This window comes from Bombus affinis, chromosome 2 (assembly GCF_024516045.1).
Source record: "Bombus affinis isolate iyBomAffi1 chromosome 2, iyBomAffi1.2, whole genome shotgun sequence".
Taxonomy (NCBI): domain Eukaryota; kingdom Metazoa; phylum Arthropoda; class Insecta; order Hymenoptera; family Apidae; genus Bombus; species Bombus affinis.
The window spans coordinates 14,622,388-14,645,466 of NC_066345.1; the positions used below are offsets into that span (position 1 = coordinate 14,622,388).

The 23,079-nt window shown below is 37.7% G+C and overlaps 1 protein-coding gene across 2 annotated transcripts in view; it reads right to left on the bottom strand.

Moving 5' to 3' along the window:
• The window catches only part of LOC126926662 (PRL-1 phosphatase), an 85,978-nt gene that overhangs the window by 24,916 nt on the left and 37,983 nt on the right, over window positions 1-23,079 (bottom strand). Inside the window, exon 1 of one of the 2 annotated variants that reach the window (XM_050743085.1) lies at window positions 885-1,383. The exons of the other annotated variant lie outside the window; for it this stretch is intronic. The gene's annotated coding sequence lies outside the window, so the exon portion shown is untranslated. Of the gene's footprint in view, window positions 1-884; window positions 1,384-23,079 lie in introns of those variants that run through there. 2 annotated transcript variants of the gene reach the window in all.

Genomic DNA, 23,079 nt, shown 5'->3' on the forward strand with positions numbered 1-23,079 from the left:
CTATACAATCTTGACTCGGTCGTATAAGAGGTTAAACGACGCGAACTTTTGAAATTCTTTCGATATATAGATAATACCGAGCGCGATTTGAAACAGAGCCACTAAAAGTTGCAATAAATTACGTTCGTTCGTCCGATCATTCGTTAGACGTAGTACGCCAGAAGAGGAAAAAGTCGCGTGACGGAATTGACTTTGTGTCGTAATGCATTTCCATTTACACACAGATCGCTTAATAATCGTTGCTTGCCAACGCTTACGCTAATGAGTGCTCGCAATGCCAAGGAATGCGTGCGACCTGTTTGCCGTTTACGAGCCGTGAATGAGCCATCGAATATGTATATCATTTGCTACGTAAAAGCGTGATACGATATGAGAAAAATCGAGCTTTCAAGAAACTTATGCTGGAACGAGAATATTGGAAGCAGAAAATTATCAAGTACCTGCTCCTTTTCTTCCTCTAGTTAGTTTTAGTTAGTACGACAGGCGTATTTCGACAAATTATTAACTAATTAATTGATAAATAAGGAAAGTCGAGTTCTTGGGAAACTTTTGTTTGAACTAAAAAATTCCAAGAAACGAAATTAATCAAATCGTGTTTTTCCTTTACGCTTCACTTGCAGCGACGATAAATACGTTTTAACGATACGTCTAGCTAAACTATAGATGCATGTATTTTCGGTAGAATTGCCTTTCAGTTTTTAGTGTATTACGTTTTCTTTATAAAAATAGAAAAAAAGCGAAATACGTTTCCATTGTAAAATCATAGGATTTTATTTTCATACGAACACTTGTATCGACTATACATAATTCGATGGAGATATCTGACCACGTGACATTTCTGGCATCGGAAAACGAAAGAAAAAGTGTAACCAAGAGAAACGTACCTTAAGGTCATCTGACAATAGGACAAGCCTGGTCACGGTAAGCAGCTGTATCCCAGTCCTGTGAGACGCGGCTTTGCACGTTGCGCGATTGTGTGTTCGACAAAACAGCGCGAAGATGCACGCCGGTAGTCACATCTTATACACACACTGTGTAAATGCACGCTATGTGTTGTACACGATTTCACTTCGCAATAATTCCGTAGCAGGAACAGGTCGTAAAAACACGCCTTTCTCTCTCTCACTCCAGAGAATATGATACGTTCGATGAACTTCCACCAACTTTACGAGATATGTATTACTATATGTATATTATATATATACACACTTATATGTACACGGCTTACAATCACTTAACTGATCTTGAGATTTTAAGATTTACGCGTAGGAGGTTGGCCAACGGGGTCAACCAGCGACAAGACGAATAACTATCGGATTTATTAACTGGATATTTGGTGAATAGTCGTAGACGATGTTATAAGAGAACCGGGAGGCCCTGTAAACTCACGGACAACTCGGATGTTCGCGTCGAGACGGTCGAAACGAATCTGGGCCAGCAGTAGCGCGCCGATGAAAATAGCACAGTGCCGAGACAGCTCTGCCCTCTTTATGCAGACACCCCACTCTTTAACTCGTCGCGCGCGCTCTTTTCCCCACCACCGCGACCGTGACGCTTCAAGCTGACCGACCAATCACGATGCTGCATTCCTCCGTGACGTCATTCCCCGGAGAAGTGGTTGTACGGAACGAAGCGCGAACACGAACAATACGAACTACCTGTAGTGTCAGCTTCGCTCGATATTATTTATCGTTACCGTTAAAAGATGCAAATATGCACAGAATGCGCGCAATACGCGAAAGTATATCGAGTATTCGAAGTATAATACAGCGCTTTCTTTTTTCTATCTAACAAACCTTACGTCATAAAACGAATTTAAACGAGGTAATCGTTTTGGCGCCATTATGGTTATTACAGAAAACTGCAAGGCACACGCGGTTGAAATTATCTCTCAAACAATGGAATAACTGAGAATGTCGACATACAAATGTCACGAAGATTTCACCCATAGATAAAAGACGTGCTTGTACGTGTGAATCTTTCCTTTGATTTGCAGTAAGAGATCCGACGTTGCATCATCTTGTAATATATGGCAGTTTACTGTTTCGCTGATTGAATATGATTCTTTCGATAATAGTATCCATTAAGAAACACTTTCGTACATTTTCTAGGTACAGGAACGCTTTGGCGATTTAATCATTTAAAAATGCAGCAAAAATGAAAATTTAGATTTGCAGGAAGGCGACGTAATACGTAAAGAAATAATTAGAAGGTAAATAGTTGGCACATCTTATAAATTTCGTAGCAACTTCTTCGACAAAGTGATATTTGAGAAATAAATAAATATAAGGTAGATTAAATGTCGCAATTATTTAGAAATGATTTACTTAAAGAAATCTAAATTAAGATGCTTTACGTATAAAACAAACAAATTCCTGTTTATTTCACTTTTATCTTTCTGCGATCATATTTACTGAATTAAAAGACGTTTAAGCATTAAATCTAATATGAATTATTACGTATGTATGCTATAGGTGCCGACTCTATTAGAATTCATTGGCGACGGTACGTCCCGAGAATATTTATTCTAACCGATATAATCTATTTCAACTTAGCTGTTCACATTACCGGATTAAGATCGGAGCCTCATGTATCGATAATATATCTGAGCAATTAAAATTATACATATACATATATCGAAACTAATAACAATTCAATTTGATTGCTCAAACCGTTTGAAAAATATTAAGCAAACGTGCAACCTTTGTTCAAAAGAGATATTTATATTTCGATAAGTTATATGTCATTTTATATTTAATTTTGTCATTCTGCTTTCACTTATCTTGAAATTTAATGTATTTCTAAAAAAAGTCGAGTTCTTCTTAAATATTTTAGATATTTACTGTCAGTGTTTAATCATTTTCAGCCACGGTATTTAAATTCCATTAAAAAAGTTTTTCCTACAAAATTTTTGATTAATGTTCAACGACCAGAAACGATTCTCCATTTAATTCCACTAAAAGTTACAATTTACATATAGTAGATTAATTGATTAATTAAGAACCTGCATTTCGACCGATGAAATGAACTAATGGATGGGAATTCAGAACGGAGAGTAAAAAATTTCAAAACAGAGAATCAATAGAATAATTCGATTTTCCGCTTTAAACGTTATTTTATATTTAATATTCTGGTAGGTTTATTTGGCCGAAAATGGCACGAAAAATCGTCGAACAAAAGGCACGTGCGATATGCTCGACGTACGATTGATCGCACGGAAGATCACAGAACAGGACATTTGTCGCGGAGCGATAGATAAAAGAAGAACTCAAGTACGAACAAGGCTGTACGTTGATCGTCTACGCTCTGTGCTCTACAAGATAATGGAGTAAATAAGCGATTGTCTGCGACTCTCGATGCTTTTGACATTGATAATGACAGAAATCACTTAATAAATACTATCGAGAGTATTTAATTGCTGTATCATAATGAAACGTTATTTGAACTATCAACATTTTATTATTTCGCAGAAATTCTTGCTTCACCTTTTATGTCTTTAAGAGCAAGCTTTTATGTCTTCAAGAACAATTCTTTCATGATTAAACAAGGGTAATTTTTATTTTTATATTTATTTATATTTCATTCACCATTAAGAACAATGTCATAGACAGGATGATCAGATAAGATTATCGGGAATATTTTAAGTAAAAAATGAGCTACACGGATATTAACTGCAAGCTAAACTCTTAAAATCATTTAGTTTAGTTTCCACGAGTCTCTTTTCCACCGAAGGATCAGTGAAATAAACGTTTTGCACGTTCGACTCGTGACTCTTAAATTCTTCCGTACTTCCGCGAACCAACGAAATTCGCAATAACGACGCGACAATTCTAAGCAAGCTGCTCCACTTGAAATAGAACGACTCGCGCCGTGTCCTAATCGCCTGGTGACGCGTCGGTTGACACCGAAATATACGATTTCCTGTGATTGGATATAATTTATTAGCGATAGTTTCCAATTCATAAATAATGTCACGTGCATCTCTGTTAATTCAGATGGAAACAGGAACGCGACAGGCGCAGTCGTGCTAGTCGTAAATATTAAATATACCTGGTAACATGATGGAGGAGTTGCTACCATCGAGCGTGTAGGACGTTGCACGCAAATGTGCTAAGATCATTTAAATGTCAAGAATTCAAAATTCCTTTTATCGATACGTACGATATACAGATAGTAGTTCTTTCATAATATATTTTGTTGCGTTCGTTCTATTTTCGTCTCATCCTTTATGGCCGATTAATTAATAGGACTAATTGGCATGTACATTTTCGAAGAGGCAACTATCATTCAGACAATTCGTTTATTGAATTTCGTGTACGTTTTAGAAGTATATCCATTTTACATATTAATAAACAAACTGTTTATTTCGTATTTATTGAAATTCTTCTCCATATACTTAGTTTAATGTCTTCGTATATTGATAAATAAATAATCGATTGATTTTATACCCATAGAGTGTATAAAGCATAGATAGATGATCATGTATTAAATTAAATTAAATTTGATCATGTATTACACGTTTCCCTATTCTGCTACCAAGTAGCTTCACGTATGCGAGAATTATAATAAATATTTATCAACATATCACTGTATGTACTATTTCTTATATTACGTCTTTGCATCATCATATTAATAATCGTCTAATTGTTAAGAAATGATTCTCCCATCTCATCGCTCATTTCTTTTTTCCTTTTTATAAAAAGGATTAAAAACGAAGGAGAGACGCGGCGAAAAGCAAACAATCGACGAAGAAATTCAACGACGACGAAGCGTTATAAAAGCATAGAAGCCGGACGCGAGAGATCGCGTTTTCCAGCTGTCGACTTTTCCAACAAATCGCTATACGATCGACGAACCCTTATCTTCTCGCTACCGTTTGATCCACACTTTCCGCTACGTGCACCGTAATTCCATTTCGCTGTGCATTTTGACCACAAGCGGCAGTTCACGATTATGCACAGACAGGATTGTGTACTAAGCCCCGCGAGTCGGATTTGTTTGCCAGATTCATCGATATCTGGAGCTTACGTTGCTTGCGATGCGATTCGGAAGGACGATTTGAAATTCGAACGTATTTATTTATATTTGTGCGTGTTTTGCACAAATATCCTGCAATTTTTTTTTGTTTTTTTTTTTTTTTTTTTTGATAGGTTACTATGCCCCCCCCCTTTGCTGTCGTAATTTATTGGTGGCCAAAGAAAGTACAAGAAACGCAGTTATTCGGATGTTTACGATTACCCTCTATATTAACAGCGAAAAATTCCCTCGTTTTAGCAAGGGATTTAGAAATTGGAAAATTAGTCGTCGGGGACGAATCAGGATATTCCAATAATAAATCTGTTCTTCATCGCTGCTATAACAGTCTTACGTATCGTGACGGCCCTATCATAAACCATAATCCACCAGTCATTTGCCATTTCTGCAATATATTTACTCGGACCCGTAATAATCCCAAGAAACAATTCTAAACTTAAAACTCTTATTCTCCTGCAAGGTTCTTAATCCCTGTAAATTGTCAACTGGAAGCGCTCCTCAGGTAACGTACTTAAGCAGTTATTGCTCATTGAGGTAACGCATGGTAAAAACCCATGTTACACGTACAATATTATATTCTCTTCCAAAATGCTATAGTAAAAATGAATTTATTTTATTTCGATATAGATGATGTAGCGTACCATTATGATGATATCGCGAAAATAACATTTTTGACTAATTTAACCGTTTTAGTGTCAGGGATTTTTAAGAATTCGTGTCAGATCGTGTCACGATAGCGCTTCGTTCATTTATTTCCGAGAAATAACGATCGACGCGATCGCGCTGCTCTTTTTTTCGTGTATGCAAGTGCATAAGATATTTACGATTATTTGAAAAAAAAGTAATTACGAGAGAAAGCTCCGATATGACTCGCGACGAGCTACATTCGAAACCGAGCGAATTGACGTTGCGAATGTTTAACGATTTAAACACCGAATGTCTAAATTCGAGATAATATCAATACCTTTCTTGATAGCGTCGTTTCATTTTCTTACAAGATGCGCAAATCTATTTATAATTTATAATTAATATAATTACAAAGCAGCGTCTCGATTGCGAAATGTACGTCCTATGTTTGCAAATAGGGAGCACGTTTTTCCTTAATCGTTTAAGGAAGGAACGAGAAGATCTTGAATGTTAAAAATGCACGTCACTTGCAGAGATAACTAAAAAGAAGTGTGCAACGTACCAAAGATACATAAGCGAAGAGTACTGGGCTAATATGTGGTTTTCTATTGTAGTGACATAAGCGATCTGTTCATCTTTATTTGTCAAATATTATAGAACAAACAGAAACCATATTTACATCATTGGTCGACGATCGTTCGACGGGGAAACGTACGAAAGATAAGACAGCTCCGCGCTAAGTAGCGATAATCTTCCGCGTCCTACAGGCAAGCCATACAACATGTACGTGGATACGTCCAATTTTCCAGAACACCGTTTCGTTTCGATAAATACAAAGAAAGAAGAGAATAGCTTTTTTTTCGTTCAGCCAACAAAATCCGCAGGTGATCGAAACACCGCGCAACGTGACGAAAAGTTTTCAACCGGCCGTGATTCCCCTCGACCGAGAGAATCCGACAGATAAAACGATAAATCCACCGTCCACGTTATCGTCATCTCTGCACTTGTGATGTTACGCGTAATTAGTCTGCCACAGCGCGACCCGATAAGCTGAAATTTCGTTGAACGATTCGATCCTACGACGATCGAGCTGCGATAAAACGTACGAATCGACAGAACGGCGACTCGTATCGCGATCGCAAATCATTTGGATTCGCGCCGGTGTTCTTATCGTTAGATAAGACGAACAGAAGAGCGAAGCAACTTTGTTTCCTTTCCCCAAATAAAAATTTCCTTCGGGTGTTTCGTGGAGACGCGAGCCGAATTAGGGGAATTTTCCAAGATGAAATAATTCCGAAGGAAGATAGAAATCGGAAGATAGTGCGAAAGGAATGTCGTTAACCGAGAATCTTGTGGATCGAATCGCAGCGTAGAAAAATTGTCGGCGTTGATGTTCGGTCGACGACAACGTTCGATTAATTTTTTTATCTACGAATTGGGTCAAACAAAGAGCGAACGAGATCACGATGCATATTCGTCTCTGTCGATCGGCGCTTATTCAAGTTCGATCGAATGGATAATTGGAGCACAATTCGAGAATCTTGAGACGTACGGATAGAAAGCTTCACCTTGAAAAGACGTCGAGTGTTCATACTGTGTACGTGTGCCTGAAATGCCTGAAATCAAGCGATATTCGATGCAATGGAATTCCAACGAGCAAGATATATTTCAATTTCAATCATACGCGTGGATAACCAGAGCTGGTGGAAATTCAGATGCAGGAAATTTACGAATATCCGCGGGGGACTTTCACTTTCTACAAACTTTTCAATAGAGCCACGCCATTCCGATGCAGATCGATTCAACTACTTATGCATACATAGAGTACCTTGGTCGTTCCCCTGTGGGATAACTCGCAACTCTAATCGCAATGAAAATCATTATTTTTTGTATGCTGCAGCAAAGGAGGATCGATCGTTACGAAGCTCGCTATTATTCGTAACAAAAGCATTCGAAAATAGTAGAGCCGAATATTTTGAAGGAAAATTGGATTTTATGAAATTTCTTCTACATTCGAAAGCAACTAGACGTAAGGATACGATTGCCTGAAATGCTTCTGACAATAATTTCGTGAAGTCTTCTGTGCAATGAATACGACACGATGGAATCGATAATTTAATAATAATAGGATATAATTGTTCGAATAATAGAATTTAATTTTTCTTAAATATCTATCGATTCTTAAGATAGATTCTAGTTGTTCGATCGCCTCGCGGGGAAACGTGTTCGCGGTAGAACGCGCCAACGAGAGTCGTAAATTCTCGTTACGATACGATGATCGACGCCTCGAATCAGAGCATCCCCTGTTTCGATTAAGATAACGGGATGATTGAATGATTGATTAAATATATAATTTATAATAAATTTAAACATCGTTCCAATTGAACTATTGAATTAAAAATACATCAGAAAGAGATAAAATACAATAAAGATTTTATGAATCATTGATTGATTTTATGATTCGTACGTAGATACTCGGGCAGCGTTTATCGTCTATTGTTTATTTGTCCCAGTCGGACCGGAGAAGATAACGCGTCACGAAAATGGTAAATTTATAAAATAGTTGAAATTTTGAAAAATCTTCTTAAGGGTATATTATTGAATGTCTAAACTTTGGAAATATGAGAAAAAAATTTTCCGTTGTTTCACATTTATAGACTATAACACATCTTTAAGACGAAAAGTGAATAGCAAGTTGAAATGTACTTTATTCGAAGAGATGTCGAAAAGTTCCACCAGAATGAACAATAACCCTAAGAAATTTGTCGATTCGATGTCTCGTTATAATGAGAATGCCTTAACGGTAAAGCGAAAATTTTATGTCAATTACTTAGGATTATTGCGGGTAGTCCTAACTATTGAACAGCTGGTGACCGAGGGATGGATTTAACAGACACCAGTCAAACAACGACTAAACGGTAGTTTTGCCTGTGTTCGTTTAATGAGACGATGGGAAGCGAAGAAAATTTAATTTTGAAACTTATTTTAAATGAGATTTTCTATGATTATTTTTTTCAGAGAAATATTTTTTCTTCCCTTAGAATATCTTTAGTATTTTGTTTCTCTTTCTGTCTTTGGAGACGCGTTTTCCTTTTTTTTTTTTGTTGCTATTTTATCAGTTGTTGTTTACTTGGAATTATTCCCAATTAATTACGCTACTTTTTCTGCTTTTATAAAGTACAGTATATAATAAAGTACACCAATTTAGTGGTGTTAAAATTAATTAACAAGTTACACTATCAGTTGTAAGCAAATAAAGTTATAATCGAACGATATCAGTAAAAAAATATTAAAATGCATTATGAATTTTTAATTTCACTTTCAAGCCGTGTTGTTTATCCTTAGTCATTTTTAATATTTCTAATTTTACCTATATTTTTGTATACTTGTAATTTCATCTTTTCTATAAACAATATGCGAAATCGTCAAACAAATTACCATTACGGTAAAATATAATTAACCATTTAAATAATTTGTTGATTGCTTTAATACATGTATAATACAATAGAATAAACAGAATGGAAAGTTTCCTTTCCTTTTATCCCGATGTAAATAACATAATTTCGAGAAAGGTAACTACCTTCTGTACCTAATCCGCTCGTACGGTACTCGAATTGCTGCACGAAATAAAGATTTGTTAATGAATTCATCGACCTTCGTACTTGCCATTGTATCTCTGAATTGTCTACAGCTTGAAAAATTAATCTCCAACAATATTCTTATACGGAATTTCGATTTTACAATAAAAATGTAAAATATCGAAAACATCGAACAGTCCTATTTATTTTATTTTACCGATAAAACTCGTTCATTGTACGACTCGCTCGTTATAAAACCTTTCGCTCTAACAGCCCCCTCCGTGTATGCTTCGTAGCGATTCGCTTCCCATTCCAACGATCGTTTCTTCGTTAAACCGAGATTTTAATAACGGGCGGCTTTGATGAACATTTATAAAAACGAATAATAGATAAAACTATAGGCGTAAACCGTTCAAAGACTTACGTGTCGTATTACAGCATCGGCAATTCAAAAAAATCTCGACGATCGGAAAACGGCGATCATTCAGCGCGAACGTAATCGCTGCGGCACGCGATTGACACGATAGAGCGAGAAACAGCTGATCGCGCTAAGGTGAATACGCGTGTCGCGGCGTAAAATTACCAACGCCAGCGAAACGAGAGGCTGAAACCCGCCGAACGAGAAACCCGAAGCAATCGGAACGTTAAAATAGAAGGCGACACGTGAATTACCATGCTTCCTCGCGTAATTTCTCGCTCTCGACGCGAACAAAGGTCAGGGTTGCCGAATGGATGCACCCCGGTGACCGTAGTTTTTCCACGAAGCCGATGAAAAACGCGGCCCCCGAGGTCGAGCCGCGCCAGTTCTCCAGCCATCGATCTGCCTCTTTTTCTCGCGAGTTCGTAACAGGTGAGCGTTAATCACGCGACGAGGAATCCCCGAGATGGAGGAAAGACGATGCAATTAACACATCGCGTTAATGAAGTTATCCTTCGCAAGTAGCAGACATTTCTACGTATATTTGATCAAAATTCTTATTTACACTGACGTTGAACGACACGTTGGTGGTAAATTGCGCGAGACGAAGGAACGTAACCTGGAGAAAAATGTTCATGCAATAGGAATAGAATAAGATATATCGATATATAAAATTGTAAATAATATAAAATGTATATATTTCACGTTTAATTCATTGGCAATGTTTCGCATATTTTCCAATTTCCACTAGTCTCGCAACGTTTTTACGCGTCTGCTATCGCCGCTATTTTTATGTTTGTTTAAACGGCCGAGCTGATAAAGAAACGCTCGAATGGGAAATAGGAATACGTGTAAACATTTTTGTCAGCCGCTGTACGATATTTGTATAGGGCAAAGGGTAGATGCAAGTAGAGACAAGTACGAGATACAGAGAACACAAAGAGTACGTGGAATAATTTTCAGAGAATAGTTTAACGGCATAAATATTTATTGGTCATTGTTTCGGTTGGAAATAAGTAAATATTGAATCGCTGGGAAAGTTCGTCCCGATTTTTAAGGAATTTAATAAAATAATAAATTTTACTCAATGACTCTCCAACGGGCAGACTCCTTTAAACGCTGAGAAACGTTACCAGAAGTATCTTACCATCCGGCAATAAAATATGTAAATTAAAAAAATCCAAGAAATACGGTTTTTATTAAAAAATATACTAAAAAGAAGAGTAACCTCGTAGATACGGTTGAAATTTGCACGGGGCTGTTTCTCCGTACGGCGGAGTTTACACAGAGATACAGCACTGCAATATGTAACGGATAATGCTGTTCTCTGCGCAAGCACATTGGATGATAATGATAATTTATCTTAAAGGTACGATGCATATGCTTGAACTTTAATAATTAATAATACGATCGAGTGTGATACGTTTTAAAGCACGGTAAGACACATAGATCCATGTCACGATTTTCACGCTCATAGCTTTTCAAATTGCCCTTCGTTTTCTATTTTCTAGCGACAATTTTGGGTTAAAGATTGGAAAATATTGTAAGGATGTGGATCGGCATGTTAAAACAAGCATCTAATAACGGTATATTTATTTTAACGAAAAGCAACAACTGACGTACCAAAAACGGATTATATATTCTGCCTGTATACATTGTTAACACAGTTATAAAATATTGCACCGGCAACGAAGTACAAGAAAAGTGTAAAACAAGATGGATGAAAAGGTGTGTTCAATTGCCATGTTGCCAAATAAATTGAAGGCTTCGGGTCCCGTAGTTTTGCAGGTATATAAAAGGGCGTCCGATTCCTGGCATAGTCAGATCATCGTCTGCCGTTGACACGTAAACTAGTCAGATTGGTATAGCCGAATACTGAAATTCGAAATCTCTTCGAAGACTTGCGGAACATGGAGATCTTACAACGTACAAACGAGCGGTTCCAAGAAGGTGCTACTGTCCGAGTGGTTCGAGTGGAATCGCTTACCACCATGTGGGTTCGCTTGGATAGATGGCCGAAGCTAACACAAACGCTTAATTTGGAGATGTTGGAGCGTCCCTTGAAGTACTTGCCAGATGCGAAGACCTTGACGACAGGCATGCTTGTCGCCGTGCTAGTCAAATTTGAAAGTTCTACTTTCTGGGACAGAGCTATACTTTTACAACAAACGGCGACGGGTTACACCACCTTCTTGATCGACTGGGGGATAGAAACACACCAAAGCCTCAGTTTCATCCGCTTGCTACCAGAGAAATTTGCATCGATGGCACCATGGGCCAAGAAGATCCGCCTGCTAGGCGTGCGGGACCAAGCGGAGCAAGCGCTGAAACACCATACGGCGAAACTTGCCATGTTAAAACGGACAGGATGCCTGATGGACATCAACCCTTCTTCGGGAGAAGAATTAACCGCGAGGTTGCTGTTAGACTGGGATTCGGGAGAATCGCCCAGAGACATAGGAGCACATTGGTTGGAACTGGGATACCTCGATCCCCAATAATCTTGCCAGACTCTTTTTTCTGTGTATAATAATTCTTGTATATATGGTTTTGTATGTGTGATTTTGTATACATGACGGTATCTACAGTTTTATGTGGATATTTATATTTTTCTATATTTATTAGTACTAGTATTAGATTTTGTATTCTTAATCAAGACTGTTAGTGAATAAAAACTAATGAAAGCTTAAAAACTTGTACATTTTTTCTTATCCTTTCTTCCCATTCACACGACAAGTCCTACGATATTAAATTTAATGATTAGCTGGACAAATTGTAAAGTGCAAATTAAATAAAAAAAAGAACAAAAAAAAAAAAAATAATAAAAAAAAGAAAAAAGAAAAGAAAAAGAAATTAAATTTAAGATATCTTTTAAACTAATTAATCATTTTTCGAATTAAGCACTTGTATACTCTTCTTTAGAGAATTAAAATGCATCGAATCGCGTCTAAAAAAAATGTATCGTATCATTTACAAAAACAAAGACACCACCCTCGAGTCTCGGAGGTGCATTCACCTAGAAAAGAACTGCGTCCATGGCCAGACAGCTATTTGAAACACTTTTTCCCAATAATGTACAGTTTGTATTCTATGAGATTATTTATAGTAATTCCATGTTACTTTTATACCATATTATTTTATATTTAGATATTCGTTATAAATTCTGCAAAATTTAAAATGTGCAATATAAAGCCATTAAATCTGGATTTCGAGTAACGAAGAAGTTTCTTTCCATTGTTATCGAGTAGTTAATTGTTTGTGACAAATAAATTTAAACAGATTCATGATGCTTTTCCAACGACGATTCACGTAATTTCTCTGTTTACTGAATAATATGTTAGTTTTGGTCATCTGAACAGATACCATTAGTAACCCAACTACTGGACACGACGGACCAGATCCGCAGACTAAAAAGAAAATACCCTCTAGATTAAATTTCTACTAGAACCAACAATATAAAACTATTATAATCCATGTCATTGTATCACGCCAAATTAAGTTACTGAAAATTCTCAACGAGAATTGATTGTAAATATTCTAATAAATAAAAAAAAAAAAAAATTTGAACAGATATGAAGCCACTATTGCGAGACGGTGTTTGTTCGGAAAGGTTTCTGAGTAAATTCATTTATTGCCTGTGTCAATCGGATTTAACGGAGACGTCTAAGCGAACTTGTTGTTGCATTTAGGAAATGAAGCAACGCAATTGAAGGTCGTTATAAATGCGACATATACGTTTGAAACTCGCGAGAGATTGAGCCTCATTGTTCAAAGAAATAAAGATGCGAAAAATAGTTTATAGAAAGAAACATAATGATTTTAGAGAAAAAAATTTCGATTGATTGTGCTTTAATAAAAATGATAAAATTCTGGTATAAGAAGAACGTAGGTATAGCTGCGGAGTGGGGGAAGGCGATTCTCTGACGATTAAGAGGTAAAAATGGAAGAATATTTGACTGAAATAACCAATCCAAAATGGAAAGCTTTTTGAAAGTATCAGAATGCTGAAAATCTTGGAATTAAAATAATCCGCGAGCTGGCCATGTTTTTATTTTTGGTGATAAAGTAAAAAATAAAAAATGAAATAAATAAAGTTCAACGATCGAACAATAACCTATTGTGTAATTACAGCTTAACGCGTACAGCTTTCCCTGTATCTCATTATTACATTCAATTGCATAATGATATCTGGTTAAGAAAATTAGCTCTTTCCCTGTATTGTGTATTTTCTAATAGAAATCATTTTTAAGAAAATTTGTTTAATCCGTACGTTTTATTTTTTATTTTTTTTTAGTCTTAATAGCTGTTGTCGTAGTTGTCACATAAAAAAAGTATTTTTTCAAACTTCACCTCGGCTAAACCAACAATTATCTGCGATAGAAAATTGTCAAGTTTTTGAAATTATATCGCACTGAGATTGGAAATAATAAGCATGCGCTTCAAATGTCAGCTTTTTACAGCTGTACGAAAAACAAATGTTATTTCGCTTCGATAGTTTCACGCAGGCAAACGGTAAATAAGCTAAATAAAAACCGTCAAAAATATGGCAACGTATTGCTATCTTCATTGTCTGCGATAAATTTTAACGCAGCTGGTTTTCTTTACAGACAAAGGAGAATGTTTTTCTATTATTAGCGATTAACAGAAAAAACAATTTTTCTCCGAGAAGCTGTTGTGATTGCGCTAATTTACGCGATTTTATAATTATTCAATGGACATCGAGTGGCTATTCTATCTTCATTAATATGCCGATAATTCTTGATAAAAATGGTTATGAGATGAAGTAATATCTCTTCGAGGATTAATCACGGTAAATTAATGATTAATGATAATTACACAACTGTATCTACTGTACGAGTAAAATCTAGCGATATTCTGTCGTTTCTCGAATGATATAAATGTACAACAATGTAATATAAATGATAAATATTTTGTCGAAATGTCAGGACAAAAATAGGCTTCCACTTACGAAATATGTACATAATCTTCTCTCATAATATTTTCTTTGCTCGCTACATATCTTCCTTTTATCAATAAAGCGGAACTCTTATTAATCGTTGCATCATATTAAATTGACGTTTCCACGTCATATTAAACTGATTTAACTTTCTCAGGTATTTTATATTTATACAATAACAACTTTATACCCTGTGCGTTTGTACGTGTGTGTTTGCACAACCTTAGATGTTTCTAGCTACCTTGCTACTACTACGTTTGATGGCGAACTTTTTTACACAAGGATAGTATATTTAAAGTTCGTTGATTACACTTAAAATATTCTGCATAGCAAAAGCGCTGACAGACGTCTCTTCAACAACTTTACGTCGTGCAGAAAAAACTTATTTATACCGTATATAAAATGTCTCCGCGCATAGCCAACAACTTTCGTTATAAACATTTCTCCGTGTACCGAATGGTTTAGGAGACGTTCCGATGTTTTTCAGCGAAACAGGCACAGCGTATAAGAACAACAAAAATAATAATATCGTCCAGCGAATATGAAGAAAGACCGCAATCGCAAAAAAAAAGAAAGAAATAATTGCAACTTGATTGAACGAATCCGATCCAAAGTTGGTCGTCGTGGCTCCTACGACGTAAAATACCGAATTATCGATCGTCGTGTCGTCACGAAAATTCGATATCGCGGATAACAACGTAAAAATGATCGAAACAGGAAACAGTTTCGTAAGATGGATAAAAAATCGACGATTCGAGGGATTCGTGTCGGACCGTATTGGCATCTCGTCGAGCGAACGAAACACTGTGTGTACGTCGATGCGACTCGGTAGCCTTGAAATTTCAACAACTGCAACGCGATTGAAATTGTAGAATGGCACCGGTTCAAGGACCAGATGGAGACTTTTCACGATTACGGGCCGCTCGTTCTCGCAAATCGATGCGTCAAGTGGAAGGTGACGATTTTCTCAGTTTGTTGCGAGCACACCGCGCTTTCTTTATACCAAACAGACATCAACTACGATAAAATTACGTAGTCCACGGTATAAAATATAATCTTGTAAATATACCGTTTCTTAAAATAGAACGATTCTGTGGTACGAAATCTTGAAAATTGCCGTTTCGTTCATATTTTCTAGCTTAATTTAACGACTGCCTGACCATTCGCAAGTGTTCGAGTACTTTGGTTACTTTATAGTAACAGGTGCTGATAGCAGGGTTTCTCGTACAACAAATTCGTTCTATGGTCCATTGGAATTACGATAAGTATGCATACAAACGTATAAGAATAGATATTGAGAGAAGGTAATTTATGTTTTGCCAAATTTCAATCGAGTTCCTATCGATCGGTCAAACAGTGGCAAATAATAAAATTGAGTACAGTTGTTTCTCATACACCATGTTCGTTTCATGGTTCGTTGGAATTACGGTAAGTATGCATACAAACGTATAAGAATAGATATTGAGAGAAGGTAATCTATGTTTTGCCAAATTTCAATCGAGTTCCTATCGGTCGGTCAAACAGTGGCAAATAATAAAATTGAGTACAGTTGTTTCTCATACAGCATGTTCGTTCTATGGTTCCTTGGAATTGCGGCAAGTATACGTACAAACGTATATGAATAGACATTGAGAGAAGGTAATCTATGTTTTGCTAAATTTCAATCGAGTTTCTATCGGTCGGTCAAACAGTGGCAAATAATAAAATTGAGTACAGTTGTTTCTCATACACCAAGTTCGTTCTATGGTTCCTTGGAATTACGGTAAGTATGCATACAAACGTATACGAATAGACATTGAGAGAAGGTAATCTATGTTTTGCTAAATTTCAATCGAGTTTCTATCGGTCGGTCAAACAGTGACAAATAATAAAATTGAGTACAGTTGTTTGTCTAAATCTTCGAGAACAAGTTGCATCGTAGAGTAAAGATTAATGGAATAATAATCTCTTTCCTCGCGATTCGACGACGATCAGACGATCGTAACATAGATATTGAGGCTAACGAAATCGCAAACTTCCATACGGTTGAAATATGTATTTCACGTATGAGGCTAATTTATTGGAGAAAACTACTGCACCAACCATAAACCACGTAGTTTATCGTCCATTTGTAAATAGCTACGCCGCGAACGTTGTATTTCGAAAATATAGTATCAGTCAAATATTTGGAAGGTAAAGATACTGTACACGGGCAAATTTCCTGCGTGCGTCTGTGCGAAAATTATAATCTTCATAGAACGTATTTTAATACTTCAAAGACACGATATCCGTTATCAACAACGTGGAGTAAGATAAGTTTGCATTCAACGACGATATAAATTTATCGTTAATCGTAAATTACAATAAAACGGCGGTGATAATCTACTTCGTACAACACCGATTCGCGGTGGGAAACGTTGAGGGATGGCTGAGAGGATTTAACTTTAACACCCTGATGTTACAGATTAAGTTAGAGAAGACTGAATCGTGGCATCAAACGAAGTAAATGTTACCCATTGTTCCGTGATTTCGAAATGTCAGACGCGTATAGAAGATCGGTCTACGACCCGAAATTTTCCACGATATAATTTATTTTCACGATACTTTTGGTATTCTTAATAAACGCAGTTTAATATTTAGTTCCTATCTATTGCTCGCACATTTTACGCGTATTAATTCGATTAACTTGTATCAACGTTTAATTAGATCGTCCGAAAAGTTTCTTTCGTTTCATAAGGAAATAACGGATGCACAACAATTTTCCTTTTATATTATTTTATCGAATTACGCACGATCCATTTTCCTCTATCAAGATAAAGATCGCAACGTTTGACAGATTATGTTTCATGTTTGTACAAAGATGCATCGTTGTAAAAGACGTGTCTGTAAAAGAAAGACGCTTCTCGGACAACCTAATACTTTCTATTATTCCCATGTTTCATACGTCGAGCAATTTATTACCGCGCGTAAAAATTTAATTACTCCGGAAAAATCGTTTTCTCCATGTACGAATCACACTGCAGACCTTGTCAGACACCATCCTACACGTAATATAAATCCCACCTACGAAACACCCCCGTACAAGCCTACACATCCTCTTCCCACAGCCTATTGCACGCATTCATTACAGAGAACTTCTTTGAACCGTAAAATATCAATTGCCCCTTATCATCATCGTGCTCTGTAGCGAAGAATACCGAAAGGGATAAATCTGAACGAGTAGCGTTCCACATAGTCGAACGCGTTTCACCCTCGAAAATTTCTCGGTCTATCGACTCTCCGCGTTCGTAAATCTCCGATTTATCTGAAAATTTGCCGTACGAATCGCAGAGTGGATGTCGAAGCGCGCGCGCCTTCTACGCGCGCTCATTTATAATACGCGTTAATCGCCAGTATATCGTCGATTTACGTAATTTCTCACGAATTACGCTGGATTGATTCGTACTTTGGTGAATTGCATTGTTAAACAAAGAAAAGATAAGATACAGTCGCCTTAACGCTTTACCGACCGTTAACAAGGTATTGAGAGCAAGGTATCTTAGTACTAAATGACAAATTACTGCTCAAATAATGAGAAAGATTGGCGGCGACGAAAAGCCGATTAATAGGTTATCGGTCGGTAAACATCGGTGATACAAGCCGATTAACAGGCTACCGGTCGGTAAGCATCGGCGACAAAAAGCCGATTAGTAGACTACCGGTCGGTAAGCGTTGGTGACAAAAAGCCGACTAATAGGCTACCGGTCGGTAAGCGTCGGTAACAAAAGACCGATCTATCGGTAGGTAAAGTGTTAAGTAGGAAGAAAGGAAGCGAGGGAAGAACTTTGAACACGTTAAGATTGAAATTGCGAACTGCGGGTAAAAATTAGCGGGAAACGAAACGCATTCAGGAATTATACGTTCGCGAGAGTGCGAATCACGAAGGGTTTTAGGGAGACTCGCCTACGCTTAGCACGCACGAAGACAACCCCTTTCCAGATTGCGCGCTGTTGCATAGCGTTGCATAAGATTGCATAGTTTCGTGTGACGACCGCATTGCGCAGGTTCGACGCATTCCTAGGAAACACGCGGGTCTAGTTTGAACCTATCGAGGACGTGTCTTCCTGCGGAATTTCATTCGCGCGTCTCCGACATGTTTCATCGTCCTCCGGCGCAACCAAGTTCGACGGTGTTCCTTGGATGCTGGCACGCGAATCGAGCCGAGTTTCGGACGTTGCATGTGATTTTTTTTACTCGTATCTCGCACTTTTAGTGGCCCTCGTGCGTTCATATTGTATCGCACAGTAGCATAAAGAATAACGTAGTAGATAGTAGGACACCCTGTATAAAGCCGAACTCGCGAAACAGAGACGTAACGGTCCGATAACTATTACGCACGGGTGGCAGCTATTTTCGGACACACAGTTTGCAAAGAAATAGTCTATTGATAGCTTGAATGAAAATCCTGCTCGATAATTTAATTCGGGTTATTTGCATGTTCTCTGGCCTTCGAGCAACACTTTCTAGAAAATTCAGTCTGCGTACAACAGACAAAGATTTCTACGAAGCTCGTGAAGTTTCTGCGATGTTGCTTTCGTACCACGACTTTTTCGTTCGTGAAATTCTTCTGCTTTTTTCCTTTTCTTTTTTTTTTTCCTGAATGGGAGAGAAATGCTAGGGGCTTAACGAATGTTTAATTTTGAAGCGGTTTACTCAACTTTGAACAATTACCAAATCAAACTCCATCTCAGAAGACAAATACGAAACATCATTCCGAATGTAGAAATTTCAACTTCGAACACTTATTAAGCTATTATCGGAAGAGAAGGTAAATTTGAATAAGTAACTGACGATCGAAAATGAATGGATAGATAAAATATATTAGAAGCCATAAATTTTTATCTCTTCCACTCGGGGCAAATTTCATTTCGGTTTATAACTCGCGTTAGAGTTCTGGAACGTTCAACGTGGCGCGTCGTATCACGAACTATCGGAATTGTTTCAAATTTCTTCCGAATTTCACATTTTTCCTTTTTTCAAACTAATGGAATAAGCTCTCTCGTAAAAAAAGACAAAATATATATATTTAAAAATAATAGATAAATTTTCTAAAACACAGTTTTCGAAAAACATAGATAATAATATAATTCGTTCGTAAATATCGCAGTTGTTTTATGTACTTTAATGTATGCAAAGAAAAATATTTTTTATTCGAAGGAAATAATTCAGGTTTAAAAGCTGTGGCAAATCGTTCAAAATTTCGCAAAATAACACCGAGCAGAATCGTGAAAACAAATATTTTCAAAGTACAAAATTTGCAAAAAAAAAAAAAAAAAGAGAAAAAGAGACACTTTTTTACGAAGGCGATTGTTGTTCGAAGTAAAGTTAAACAGTTCACCTTGCACGTGTGAAAGCGCGATAGAAGCTTAGATCAACGTTGTCCTTGATCAAATTCTATTCAAAAGCGACCTTTCATTTGGAAATTTTCATCGAAGGAACCAATTTAACTCGTGCAACGAAACCCTAGCTAAACCAAATAAATCGCTGGGTCGTGTCGAATTACCTTGTATCGGAGATTTATAAATAGTTCTTTCGAAGGGATTAGAGAAGCTACTTGATGTGTGAAAACAACCGCGAAAAGCTGTCGGCTCGAAAAAACTTTTTCAATAATCGGATAACTCTGTCTTTTTCTAGGTGAACGAGTTTGAGAACATGGAAACGTTGAAAAATAAATATTTTCGAATAAGTTTTCTCATAATTTTGTCTAATCGTCGCCTTTCGATATACAAATAACGAACTCTCTCGCACTCTCACTGAGAGTGATCCATTGAGAAATACGAAACAGCGGGAAGATCGAATATCATTCAGAATTAACAGAGTTTCGCAAACTCCTTATCTATACACATTCAATGAAACTGAACATGCACCAAAGACGAGAAGAAAATACGCGATACTACAAAGCTGAAGAAATAAATCAAACGAAATATTGAATTTTGTTAAAAGCAATTTTAATCGCAGACTCAACTCACTAAACAAGCGTGGCTATTAAAAACTGAAAACTATATACAACGCAATCACTCGGGGAAAAAAAAAGAAGAAAAGCCAGCGAAATCATCCTCGTCGCAAAAATCCATCCATTGCGAACCAATCTCAAACTATTGGGTTGGCGACTAAGTGATTGCGGATTTTGTCATTCGGTGGTAATAACAAAACCCGCAATCGCTTAGTTGCCAACCCAATACCTAACCTCTTCTTTCATACAGCGCTCACGACGACTAATACGTTGAAAAACCGTTGCAGAAAAATGTTCATAATAAAAGGGAGCTTTTACCTGATCTAATAAATCGAAACAAAAAAGAAGAAAGTCTTCGGCAAGAAGCTTACTAAAAATCCTGGAAAAAGCAATCGATATAGTGTTCACCGCAGCGATCGACCCACCTCAAAGAATCCGCAAAAGCTCGAATCCCTCTCTTTCGTCATCGATGAAACGTATAGGAAACGTCGGTGTCGAGTTGCCGCTCTCTCAAAAGAAACAATTATCGCAAGCTTCCGCAGAACCCATTACCCACTCGAGCAGCCGAGCGAGTGTCGGTGAAAGCGCGCACCGTTGAAACAAAAATGCTCGGCGGATCGAAGAACGATGACGTCACGCTTGACTAGCGCTTCGGGTGGGTAGTTGTGGCCATCGTGTGGGGGTGGGCCACTGTGACGTCGAATCGATGACGTCAGACGCGGGTCATGACGTCACGAATCTCGCTGGGTTTACAGCTAAAGCGCTGTCAGAGCTTGAATTCGTGCCCACGCGTCTGTGGCTGCATTTGGTGGGGATGAAGGGGAATTAAGGGGAGCGTGGGGGAATGGGCGAATTTTGGACGCCACCCCTGGCTGTTTCACCCTCTCGTTTCGCGAGCTTGCCGGCGCACCCTCGTCGCCACAGCTCTTCCAGACGGCGAAAGGGGGATTGAACGAGCACAGGGCGACGAACCGCGGCCATTAGGCCATGTTCACAGCGGCGGAGCTTACGTTGTAAGCGTTTCGCGCACGCTACGGACGTGCAGGTGCGTTCTTGGGAGATTTAAAATTCCGAAAATCTACAGGATGCCGTACAACGGTTGGAAATGCGTGAAATATTTAACGTGAAACATTTATTAACGCGTCCAGTTATAAGCGACGTCCGCTTTAATTACGTACAGGGTGTGACCGAATAACATAGAAAGCGGGATTCACAAAGGCGTTGCGAGAGAACGAGGAGAACACGTAGTAAGAAAGTTTTTCGCGCGAGACTCAGTTTTCGAGATATTGAAGCTTGAAAATTTGCCAAGTACACTTGAACTTGACCAATTATCGACTGGATACGAGCAAACGGCGATTGTAGCATGTTATTCCGGATGCGAAAATAACCAAGAATCGTAAAATAGAGTTTCTCCGTTTAAGGCTTCGTTTTCAAGAAAACAGAGCTCCAACACGCGTAGTTCTTAGTAAATTGTATTCTATGTTTGTCCTCTATTTGGTCACAGGGAATCGCCTCTCGCTTGCTTGATATATTATTCCGTCGCAGCCTGTGTATTCGTACAAAAAATAAAAATTCACGAACATTCTCGGTTATTTTATTCATAAATAAATCCATAGATCTATTAATCCATTTCCATGGCGCGTGCCTCGCAATGTAATATATACCAAACGCAGCAAAATTTGTTTTCAGTTCGTTGAACGAAGGTAGGTAATTCGTTTGAATTTTCAAAACGATACGAATTTGTTCGAATTTTGTACGAGTCGAACAGGTGTTCCGGTACTCGTTTTCTGATATTATCTGCCGATGCAAATTTACCTTAAACCGTAACGTATATCGCAAAATACTTTGAACAACGTACTATCGAGTAGAATGTTTTAATGGAATTACGGATAGATTGTTTGTCGTGTACGTACTACGCTTTAATGCCAAAGTTGGTAAATGCCGCGCGCGTGGAATCTGATTTCTCGTGACATTTCGTCGTGCATCATCGAGCGAAAAAGGCGTATCAACGGAACAATGCGCCTTGTTCTCCACCCGCGGGCCACGCTTTCTCAACCGACAAGACACTTTGTATTACTTTTGTCCAGGGGATTTCAACTATGCAAACGACCTGCTGCGGTCTCTCTGCGACAATCTCGCGTATTCATTCGTTTAGCTCGACGTGTACTATCGTCGCCACATTATTCTTCCGACTACTTGCTCCACTTTCAATCTGCAATTTATTTCCGCGTAGCGTTAAGGAGGAAATGGCAATACGTTTCGTGTATCGAAATTTGTGGAAACTCGTCATCTCGTAAAGCTTCGACGTTTGAAATTTTCATTATGGCACGTTCGGTTGAAAATTGTTGGAATATTTTTAAATATGCAACTTAGAACGTTCGAAAATCTTTCTCGTTTAAGACACACGAAATTTTGCAAAAATAAAACTTGTCGATTTGCAACGTTCGAATTTGCGATTTCCAGTTTCAAAAAAATATGGAACAATTTTTTTAGC